Source organism: Herpailurus yagouaroundi, unplaced genomic scaffold (genome assembly GCF_014898765.1).
Source record: "Herpailurus yagouaroundi ecotype Mexico unplaced genomic scaffold, PumYag 141, whole genome shotgun sequence".
Taxonomy (NCBI): domain Eukaryota; kingdom Metazoa; phylum Chordata; class Mammalia; order Carnivora; family Felidae; genus Herpailurus; species Herpailurus yagouaroundi.
In genome coordinates this window covers 61,570,872-61,583,082 of record NW_024412396.1, presented here as the reverse complement: position 1 = coordinate 61,583,082, position 12,211 = coordinate 61,570,872, and the positions used below count along the sequence as shown (strand labels likewise).

The 12,211-nt window shown below is 38.1% G+C and overlaps 1 protein-coding gene across 12 annotated transcripts in view; it reads left to right on the top strand.

Annotated features, from left to right (window-relative positions):
- Positions 1-12,211, top strand: part of EML5 (EMAP like 5) — a 181,420-nt gene that overhangs the window by 46,361 nt on the left and 122,848 nt on the right. The window lies entirely within an intron of this gene.

The window sequence follows — 12,211 nt, the reverse complement described above, 5'->3', positions numbered from 1 at the left end:
ATTGGACTTCACGTTGATGGTGTGGAGTCTGCATGGGATTCTCTCCCATTCTCTGTCCTTTCCCCACTTGCATGCCCTTTTTCAAATAACTAATCTTTAAAATTTTTTTTTTCAACGTTTATTTTTGGGACAGAGAGAGACAGAGCATGAACGGGGGAGGGGCAGAGAGAGAGGGAGACACAGAATCGGAAACAGGCTCCAGGCTCTGAGCCATCAGCCCAGAGCCCGACGCGGGGCTCGAACTCACGGACCGCGAGATCGTGACCTGGCTGAAGTCGGACGCTTAACCGACTGCGCCACCCAGGTGCCCCACAAATAACTAATCTTTAAAAAAGTGAATGGGATCGATTCCTTGGTTTCTGTTTCTGCTGCTTCGTTACTGGTGTATAGAAATGCAGCAGTTTCTATACGTTGATTTTATATCCTGCGACTCTGCTGAATTCATGTGCCAGTTCTAGCAGTTTTTTGATGGAGTCTTTTGCATTTTCCATGTAGAGTACCATGGCATCTGTGAAGAGTAGAAGTTTGACTTTTTCTTTGCCAATTTTATACATTAGTATGTTGATGAGTACTTAAGATTGTTTCCATATCTTGGCTGTTATAAATAATGCAGCAATGAACATGGGAATATATGTATATTGTTGAATTATTGGTTTTGGTTTTTTGAGTCAGTACCCAGAAGTGCAGTTACTGGCTTATATGGTATTAATATTAATTTTGGGGGGAACTATCCATATTGCTTCCTTATTGGCTGTACCAATTTACCCTCCCACGAGTAAGACACAAGAGTTCCTTTTGTCCACATCCTCACTAAGACTTGTTATTTCTTGTCGTTAGACACTAGCCATTCTGACAAGGGTGGGGTGATTATGTTATTGTGGTTTTGATTTGCATTTCCCTGGTGATGAGTGATGCTGACCATCTTTCCATGTGTCTGTTGGCCATCTGCAAGTCTTCTCTGGGAAAATGTCTATTTAGGTCTTCTGTCCAGCTTTAAATTGGATTTCTTTTGGTGTTGAGTTATATGAATTCTTTATATTTTTAAAATATTAACCCCTTATTGGATATATCTTTTATAAATATTTCCTCCCATTCAGTAGGTTGCCTTTTTGTTTTGTTGATGGCTTCACTGTGCAAAAGCTTTTTTGATGTAGTCCCAATTGTTTATTTTTTGTTTTTATTTTTGCTTCCCTTGCCTGAGGAGACAGATCCAGAAAAATATTGCTAAGGCTGATGTCCAAGGCCAAATTTACTTCCTGTGTTTTCTTTTCAGAGTTTTATGGTTTCAGGTTTTATATTTGGCCTTTAATACATTTTGAGCTAATTTTTGTATACGGTAGAAAAAGTGGTCCAGTTCTCAATAAGTTCATCCAGTCTTCACTCAAGTCTGGTGAACATCCTTATGAGCATTAGTTTGAACTCTTTATCAGGTAGATTGCTTTCTTCCATTTTGTTTAGTTCTTTTTCTGAGGTTTTGTCTTAACTCTTTCATTTTGGGACATATTCATCCTTTGTCTCCTCATTTTGTCTGACCTGAGTTTATTTGTGTGTATTAGGTAGTTGAGCTACGTTTCCTGATTTTTCCTGATCTACATAATGACCTTATGTAGAAGGTGTCCTTCAGGGCCCAGTAGTGCAGTCCCTCCCAGTCACCAGAACCAGACCCAGAAGTGTGCCCTGTGTGAGCCATGTGCACCCTGTTATTGTGATTGGGCCACAGTGGATCTGGGAATGCTGTTTGGGTGGGGCTGCCTCCCCTTCTCTGATGCAAGAGTCATTTTGGAGGGGTAGTTGTCTGGCCTAGGCTCCCCACCAGGTGTGGCAGGGTGGTTGTCACTTTGGGGAGACATCAGCCCTGGCTGAGGCTGCTCACCAGGAATGGTGGAGTAGGAGTCACTTCATCGGGGCACCTATAGGAGCAGGTAAGTTGGGTGAGGTGAGTCCACAGGGGAACCCTGCTGCAGGGCAAGGGGTGCTAGCAAGATAGATACAGAGTATCAGGCTGAAGGAGAGCAAGAAGATGGTACTCGCTAGCACTTCTTTTCCCAGAGAAAGCTTCTACAGATTCCTGCCCCTCCAGCACGCACCCTAAAATTAGTCAGTAAATCTCTTTCAGATATAAATAAACCCCGGTGCTTTTCAAACTGCTACTTCTGTGCTGGGTCTCTGACCAAGTGATGAAGTGTGCTGGTCCCTTGCAGAGCAAAGTCTTAATTCCCTGTAGCCATCTGACTCTCCTGGAGTAAAGTCTTGCTGATTTTCAAAGCTGCTGGAATTAAGCCCCACTTACTTTCAAAGCCAGATGTTATAGGAACTCATCTTTCTACCACACATACCAAGGGCCTGGGGTACTCGATGTGGGGCTTGATCCCCTTGGTCCTCAGGGTGGATCTCTGTACCTGGAATATCCCTCCTGCTTGTAGTTTGTTGTGCTAGGGGTGTGGTACCCGACTATGTCTCTGCTCCCCCTACCATTCCTGTTTTGACTGCTACTTTATGTCTTTAGCTATAGTCAATCTGTCCTGTTAATCTTAAGGTTATCTTCAGAGTGAATTGTATTACATGTAGCTGTTGCCTCCGTGTATACATGTGAGGAGGTAAGCTTAGGATCCTTCTACCATCTTCCTAGTCCATTATTGATGAGAATTTAGGTTCTTCCAGTTTTGTGCTATTAAATACAGTGCTTGCAATGAATGTCCTTTTACTATGCTATTTTGTACATGTGTAAACATGCATATCTCTGTGGAACTTCTTAGTGTTCAAATGATGTATGCATTTTAAATTTTGATAGATAATGTCTTATATAGAGGCAATAACCATTTATATACCTGTGTATACAATAAACAGAAGAGATAATGTATTAAAATACAGTGAGTGTGCAAGTTAGCCAAATCCAGAATGTGGGGAGCTCTGAAAAGCAAATACTTAGTTTTTTCAATAACTTAAGAATAAAAAGGGGGGAGGGAGGAAGGAAGCTACAGAAAAAGATTTAAAGGACATATCAACAACTGTAGTATATGGACCTTCCTTGGAGCCTAACTCTAAGGACCCAAAGGAATGCTGTGTGAAAACGTATGTATATAACCATATATATGCCATATAACGTATGGCAGTGCCTGTTTTCCCATACCCATGGCAGCACTGATTATCCCAAAAGGTATGAAATGATCTTTTGTTATGCTGTGAAAACACTCATTTCTCTCATATTGAGAGGTGTTGAGTATGTTTACTTATGTTTAGAGGACATTTGTATTTCCTTTTCTCTGACCTGTCTGTTCAAGTTCTTTGCCTATTTTCTATTAGCTCATTGGTTTTTCTCTAATTACTTTAAAATATCTCACATCTGTCTATATTTGAAAGAAATTAGCAGATGGTCTATGATAGTGGTTCTCAAAGTGTGGTTCTTGGACTAGCAGCATCAATATTCCTTATAAGAAATGCAAATTCTCATGTCTTAACCAGGACCTGATATCAGAAATTTGTGGTTTAACTTGGGGTGCCTGGTTGTCGATATGTCCTTTAAATCTTTTTCTGTAGCTTCCATCCTTCCTCCCCCTTTTTATTCTTAAGTTATTTGTTGAAGAAACTAAGTATTCACCTTCCAGAGCTCCCCACATTCTGGATTTGGCCAACTTGCACACTCACTGTATTTTAATACATTCTCTCTTCCCTTTATTGTATAAACTGATAAGTAGGTCTAGAGATTTGACGAGATGCAGTTACAAATTTTAACCAAGAATATTTCCTAGATGGTAACGTGTATCCCTGTTTGGTGGTATCTAATGTGTATTCTCTTTTTTAAATCATTTTAGCAGCCATTTATGGTTATTATCTACTTCACTGTTTCTCAACCTTTTTTGAATTGTTTTCCTAATGAGAATTTTTAGATATTTTTTCCCCAGATTATACCCCCTTCATGTGAAATTTTAACACCACAAAAAGTACATCTCTGTTTTTGTATTTTGGCCCATTAGAGAGCCACAAACCATTATACTATTTAAAATTTTCATTCCTAAGGACTAATTTTTAGCCCCCTTGGGAACCTTCTTACACTCTTGGTGGGAATGCAAACTGGTGCAGTCACTGTAGAAAATAGTATGGCATTTCCTCAAAAAGTTAAAAATAGAACTACCCTATGACCCAGCAATTGTACTACTAGGTATTTATCCAAAGGATACAAAAATACTGATTTGAAGGGACACGTGCACTCCAATGTCTGTAGCAGCACTATCAACAATAGGCAAATTATGGAAAGAGCCAAAATGTTCATCTGATAAATGGATAGAGAAGATATGGTATATACACAAACGTGCGTGCGTGCACACCAATATTATTCAGCTATCAAAAGGAATGAAATCTTGCCATTTGCAATGATGTGGGTGGAGCTAGAGTGCATTATGTGAAGCAAAACAAGTCAGAGAAAGAGAAATACCATATGATTTCACTCATGTGGAATTTAAGAAAAAAAACAGATGAACATAGAGGAAGGAGGAAAAAAGGGAAAAAAGAGAGGGAGGCAAACCATAAGAGACCCTTAACTATAGAGAACAAACTGAGGGTTGCTGGAGGGGAGGTGGGCAGAGGAAGGCAGAGGATGCCAGTGCTTAGTGGGCACTAAGGGCACTTGTGAAGAGCACTCGGTGTTACATGTAAGTGAAGAATTACTAAATTCTACCTCTGAAACCAGTATTACACTATATATTAACTAGAATTTAAAAGCTTGAAACAAATAAAAAATAATCATTTTTAGTCCCTTTGGGGCAGTATTGCACCTGTGAAAAATCCACGACCTAGATCTTTTATTAAGAGTTTCAGATATGGTATTTTAACTTCATCACTCATAGTCATTAGTTAGGTATCCTATCTCTATAAAAAGAATTTCTCCTCATCAACTATTGGGTTATCTTGGGTATAATTTGTACAAGAAAACAGGAAAGTGCTTAATTCTTTCTCATTTACTAGTTTAAAACATTGTTGGTTCCCTGGAATCCTTTGTGTAATCTATTCACATTTCTTATCATTTTTTGTAGGATTGTAGATTATTTCCTCCTTTATAGTTAGCAGTTTTTTATATGTTATAGATATTAACTGTTTCTGATGTAAGTTGAAAATAATTTTCACCAATTTGTTACTTGCTTTTTACTTTGCTTAGGTTTTTTGCCACACAAATGGGTTTTTTTTGTTATTTTATGAACTGAACAATATTTTCTTTTATGATTTCTGAGTTTTCTACCATCGAGAAATCTGCAAAGTTAAAAAAGTTTTCAGTATATGCTTCTGTGTTTTAATGGCTTTATTTTGTATGTTTAACTGCTAACCTGTGTAAAATTTACTTCAGTATAAGAAATAAAGTGGAATATGCAACCTAATCATTCTAGATAACAGTGTTAATCCATCCTGTTTTTTGCTGTCATTGCGCTACTCAGTTCTCTGTGGATGGGAAATGCCATAGCTCTGTGTCCACCTGGAAATTTAGTGTGGGATTACACTTACCCATGTGCTTTGTTAGGAACTATCTTATAATTCATTTTAGGAGAACTGCTATTACCAGTTGCATAACTGTTGGAAAAAAGGCAGCTTGTCCTTTAGAAGTAATTGCTCAGTCTTCGGTTTCTATTTTGTTGGGGAAGTTATTGGGAAGGATCTCTTGCATTGAAAACAACTAAAAATGTTGGTTAAAATGTAAAATCTTCAAGGAATAGTCAAGATATTAAAGAACTATTATCCAAATCGTGAAAGAAAATGGGAATTTAGGAGCACAAGCAGGCCAATGCCACTTTGCCTTGAGGGCATTTGTCTTCCTTTGACTGAACTTGACCTTTGTAGCTTTCTCCTAGGGCATGGGGGCAGATGTCAAGACCCAGGGCCCGTTCAAAAAGAATGAAATCTTGCCATTTGCAATGACGTGGATGGAGCTAGAATGTTTTATGCTAAGTGAAATAAGTTAGAGAAAGACAGATCCCATATGATTTCACTCATATACGGAATTTAAGAAACAAAACATTATGAACATAGGGGAAGGGAAGGCAAAATAAGATAAAAACAGGAAGCAAACCATAAGAGGTTCGTAAATACAGAGAATAAACTGAGGGTTGCTGGAGAGGTGGTGGGTAGGGGGATGGGCTAAATGGGTGATAGGCATTAAGGAGGACACTTGTTGGCATGAACACTGGGTGTTATATATAAGGGATGAATCACTAGGTTCTACTCCTGAAACCAATACTACACTGTATGTTAACTAACTTGAGTTTAAATAAATACATTTAAAAAAAGAAAAAGAAAAAAAACCTCAAGGCACACCCATGGAATGTAGGCCAGCATACTCTGCTAAAACACCTCTGAAAAAAATATCCCCTGTAATTTGTGTGGGAATAGAGATCTTGTTTCAAGTTTTGATAGCACAGGAAGAGTAGTATAAAGCTGCTTGATGATGTTATTCAAACAACATTAGTTACTGTCAAAATAACTTTACCATGGCATGTTTTACATAAAATTGCTTCTTTTACATTGTAACTTTAGATTGAATTCATTAAGAAACAGCATCAAATCTTCAGTGAAAGCTAATTTCCAAAGCTGTTAAGTTTTTATAATAGTAATTGAGGGCATTTCTGGTTCTGAAAAATTTCATTCTAGACTCTGAGATCAAAATAGCATAATAATACTTTACCACTGTTAATTAAGCCATTAACTGCTGTGTGGTACAGCAAGTTAGGATTTTGAGCTTCTGTTCCTGACAAAACTTCAGAACTATTGGTTCAAAACATGATTCAGTTTTTTTTGTTGTTTTGTTTGCAAAATACTTGCTAAAGAATAATATAGTGAGGGGTGCCTGGGTGGCTCAGGTTGCTCAGTTGAACATCTGACTTTTGGTTTGGTGATTCTCACAACATGGGATCAAGCCGTGCCTCCAGCTCCGCACTCAAAGCACAGAGCCTGCTTGGGATATTCTCTCTCTCTCTCAAAATAAATAAACTTAAAAAAAAAACAGTGAATAATTGTAGGCTTTTTGAACAAAACCTTACATTTTAATAGGCTTTGTAAGTTTGCCACGGCTATTTTTTTCTATCCATGTTTTTCAGCCCCATCTAATGCCACTTTACATTGTATTGGTTTAGTGCTTTTTCACTTACGTCTTTGAAAACATTCTAGCTTGCGGTTGTTCCACACCGACTAGCGACAGAAACTAATTTTTCATTGCTTCAAACTTGGCATTGACTCTTCAAATAAATAACCGAGTAGTATTGTTAACATCTGTTGACTCACCAGAATTCAGGGAAACCACTGAACATTGTCTTGTTTTTAGTTAACTGTTGGTGGTTTTTCCAACACCTTCAACTCTTTGAGAAACTCTTCTGACCTAAAAGCTAATAACCTTAAATTTATTTTCTCTGGACACATTTCTTTAGCCACTGCAATTTAAAATAATATAATTAGGGGGCGCCTGGGTGGCGCAGTCGGTTAAGCGTCCGACATCAGCCAGGTCACGATCTCGCAGTCTGTGAGTTCGAGCCCCGCGTCGGGCTCTGGGCTGATGGCTCAGAGCCTGGAGCCTGTTTCCGATTCTGTGTCTCCCTCTCTCTCTGCCCCTCACCCATTCATGCTCTGTCTCTCTCTGTCCCAAAAATAAATAAACGTTGAAAAAAAAATTTTTTTTAAATAAATAAATAAAATAATATAATTAATCCATTACCAAGAAACAGCTTTCCTTGTTTGGCTAACAAGCCACTTAGAAACTTAACTTTTGTTGACATCACATTTTAATTTTTAAATTTGAATTTTTCTAATCATTGCTTTCCTGTGAGTCAAAGATACCATGATGAGTACTTAGTCCAGTAATGTTAATCTGTATTTGTGTTTTTTTAGAGCAGCTATAGTGTTATTGCAGAATACAGTGCTGTACCATCTAAATCAGTAACGATATAATTCATGCTCCACTGTGCCTTAAAAACGCAACCTGTGAAGTTCACTTTTCTCTTTTTCTTCTTGTTTTGACACAATGGGTATATGTGATTAATACACCTAGCACTGAAATTCTGTCAACTTGTAACTCTGTCACTGCAATTTGTAGTGCATGGAAGGGGCAGTACAAAGTGATATGAACGTCACATACCATCTGCCGTTCCTTTGGCAACAACTCCACTCTGCCTCTGCAGTATGAAAGCAGCCATGTAAACAAAAAGTGTGGCTGTGTTTCCATGAAACTTGATTTACAGACACTGAAATTTGAATTTCTTAGAATTCTCTCATATCTCAAAACGTGTCATTTAAAATTTTTGTCCCAACCATTTAAAAATGTAAAAACCATTCTTACCTTTCCAGACTGTACAAAAACAGACAGTGGTCCTGGTTTGGCCTACAGGCTGTGGTTTGCTGACCCTTGTGGTAGAGCATGAAGTCTTTGGTAAATATAATTGTTATTGAAATACTGAAACTTTTCCTTTGGAATCAGGAAGAAGACAGTGATGTCGACTTTCACCATTATATTTGTCACCATTATATTCAGCTGTAGACTAGAAATCTTTGTCAGCACAGTAAGGCTATATCTGTGTAATATATTTATATAAAGATATTTGGTTTGGAATGGAAGAAACAACTGTCATTTGCTGATGTTATGGTTATATATGTATAAAATCAAGAAAATGCAGAGAAATTATTGGAATTAAAAAGATAGTTTAACAAATTTCCTAGCTATAAAAGCAATATACAAAATCATTTTTCCTATAAAACATCAACAAATAGAATGTTTAAAAAAAAAACAACAACTGCTCAGGGGAAGAGAAGGCACACACCAGTCTGGCTGTGGCCCCAGCGGTGGCCTGGGGCAGATTCAGGTCTGACTGCGGCCCTGCCCACCAACGCAAGTTATTCAAGACAGCACAGGGGAAGTGCCCTGCAGTCCTGCACCACTCCAGGGACTATCCAAAATGACGAAACGGAAGAATTCCCCTCAGAAAAACGTCCAGGAAATAACAACAGCTAACAAACTGATCAAAAATGATTTAAACAATATAACAGAAAGTGAATTTAGAATAATAGTCATAAAATTGATCACTGGGCTTGAAAACAGTATAAAGGACAGCAGAGAATCTCTTGCTACAGAGATCAAGGGACTAAGGAACAGGCAGGAGGAGCTAAAAAATGCGATCAATGAACTGCAAAATAAAATGGAGACAACTATGGCTCGGATTGAAGAGGCAGAGGAGAGAATAGGTGAACTAGAAGATAAAATTATGGACAAAGAAGAAGCTGAGAAAAAGATAAAAAAATCCAGGAGTACAAGGGGAAAATTAGAGAACTAAGTGATGCACTAAAGAGAAATAATCTACGCATAATTGGTATTCCAGAGGAGGAAGAGAGAGGGAAAGGTGCTGAAGGTGTACTTGAAGAAATAATAGCTGAGAACTTCCCGGATCTGGGGAAGGAAAAAGGCATTGAAATCCAAGAGGCACAGAGAACTCCCTTCAGACGTAACTTGAATCGATCTTCTGCACGACATATCATAGTGAAACTGGCAAAATACAAGGATAAAGAGAAACTTCTGAAAGCAGCTAGAGATAAACGTGCTCTACCATATAAAGGGGGACCTATAAGACTCGTGACTGATCTCTCTACTGAAACTTGGCAGGCCAGAAAGGAATGGCAGGAGATCTTCAATGTGATGAACAGAAAAAATAGGCAGCCGAGAATCCTTTATCCAGCAAGTCTGTCATTTAGAATAGAAGGAGAGATAAAGGTCTTCCCAAACAAAAACTGAAGGAATTCGTCACCACTAAACCAGCCCTACAAGAGATCCTAAGGGGGATCCTGTGAGACAAAGTACCAGAGTCATCGCTACAAGCATGAAACCTACGGACATCACAATGACTCTAAACCCATATCTTTCTGTAATAACACTGAATGTAAATGGACTAAATGAGCCAACCAAAAGACATAGGGTATCAGAATGGATAAAAAAACAAGACCCATCTATTTGCTGTCTACAAGACACTCATTTTAGACCTGAGGACACCTTCAGATTGAGAGTGAGGGGATGGAGAACTATTTATCATGCTACTGGAAGCCAAAAGAAAGCTGGAGTAGCCATACTTATATCAGACAAACTAGACTTTAAATCAAAGGCTGTACAAGAGATGAAGAAGGGCATTATATAATAATCACAGGGTCTGTCCATCAGGAAGAGCTAACAATTATAAATGTCTATGCTCCGAATACAGGAGCCCCCAAATATATAACACAATTACTCACAAACATAAGCAACCTTATTGATAAGAATGTGGCAATTGCAGGGGACTTTAACACCCCACTTACAGAAATGGATAGATCATCTAGACACACGGTCAATAAAGAAACAAGGGCCCTGAATGATACATTGGATCAGATGGACTTGACAGATATATTTAGAACTCTGCATCCCAAAGCAACAGAATATACTTTCTTCTCGAGTGCACATGGAACATTCTCCAAGATAGATCACATACTGGGACACAAGACAGCCCTTCATAAGTATACAAGAATTGAAATCATACCATGCATACTTTCAGACCACAGTGCGATGAAGCTTGAAATCAACCACAGGATAAAGTCTGGAAAACCTCCAAAAGCATGGAGGTTAAAGAACACCCTACTAAAGAATGAATGGGTCAACCAGACAATTAGAGAAGAAATTAAAAAATATATGGAAACAAATGAAAATGAAAATACAACAATCCAAACGCTTTGGGACGCAGCGAAGGCAGTCCTGAGAGGAAAATACATTGTAATCCAGGCCTATCTCAAGAAACAAGAAAAATCCCAAATACAAAATCTAACAGCACACCTAAAGGAAATAGAAGCAGAACAGCAAAGGCAGCCTAAACCCAGCAGAAGAAGAGAAATAATAAAGATCAGAGCAGAAATAAACAATATAGAATCTAAAAAAACTGTAGAGCAGATCAGCGAAACCAAGAGTTGGTTTTTTGAAAAAATAAAATTGATAAATCTCTAGCCAGGCTTCTCAAAAAGAAAAGGGAGATGACACAAATAGATAAAATCTTGAATGAAAATGGAATTATTACAACCAATCCCTCAGAGATACAAGCAATTATCAGGGAATACTATGAAAAATTATATGCCAACAAACTGGACAACCTGGAAGAAATGGACAAATTCCTAAACATCCACACGCTTCCAAAACTCAATCAGGAGGAAATAGAAAGCTTGAACAGACCCATAACCAGTAAAGAAATTGAATCAGTCATCAAAAATCTCCCAACAAATAAGAGCCCAGGACCAGATGGCTTCCCCGGGGAGTTCTACCAGATGTTTAAAGCAGAGATAATACCTATCCTTCTCAAGCTATTCCAAAAAATAGAAAGGGAAGGAAAACTTCCAGACTCATTCTATGAAGCCAGTATTACTTTGATTCCTAAACCAGACAGAGACCCAGTGAAAAAAGAGAACTACAGGCCAATATCCCTGATGAATATGGATGCAGAAATTCTCAATAAGATACTAGCAAACCGAATTCAACAGCATATAAAAAGAAATATTCACCATGATCAAGTGGGATTCATTCCTGGGATGCAGGGCTGGTTCAACATTCGCAAATCAATCAGTGTGATACATCACATTAATAAAAGAAAAGATAAGAACCAAATGATCCTGTCAATCGATGCAGAAAAGGCCTTTGATAAAATTCAGCAAAGTTTCTTAATAAAAACCCTCGAGAAAGTCAGAATAGAAGGAACATACCTAAAGATCATAAAAGCCATTTATGAAAAGCCCAGCTAACATCATCCTCAATGGGGAAAAATTGAGAGCTTTTTCCCTGAGATCAGGAACACGACAGGGATGTCCACTCTCACCGCTGTTGTTTAACATAGTGTTGGAAGTTCTAGCATCAGCAATCAGACAACAAAAGGAAATCAAAGGCATCAAAATTGGCAAAGATGAAGTCAAGCTTTCACTTTTTGCAGATGACATGATATTATACATGGAAAATCCGATAGACTCCACCAGAAGTCTGCTAGAACTGATACATGAATTTAGCAAAGTTGCAGGATACAAAGTCAATGTACAGAAATCAGTTGCATTCTTATACACTAATAATGAAGCGACAGAAAGACAAATAAACTGATCCCATTCACAATTGCACCAAGAAGCATAAAATACCTAGGAATAAATCTAACCAAAGATGTACAAGATCTGTATGCTGAAAACTATAGAAAGCTTA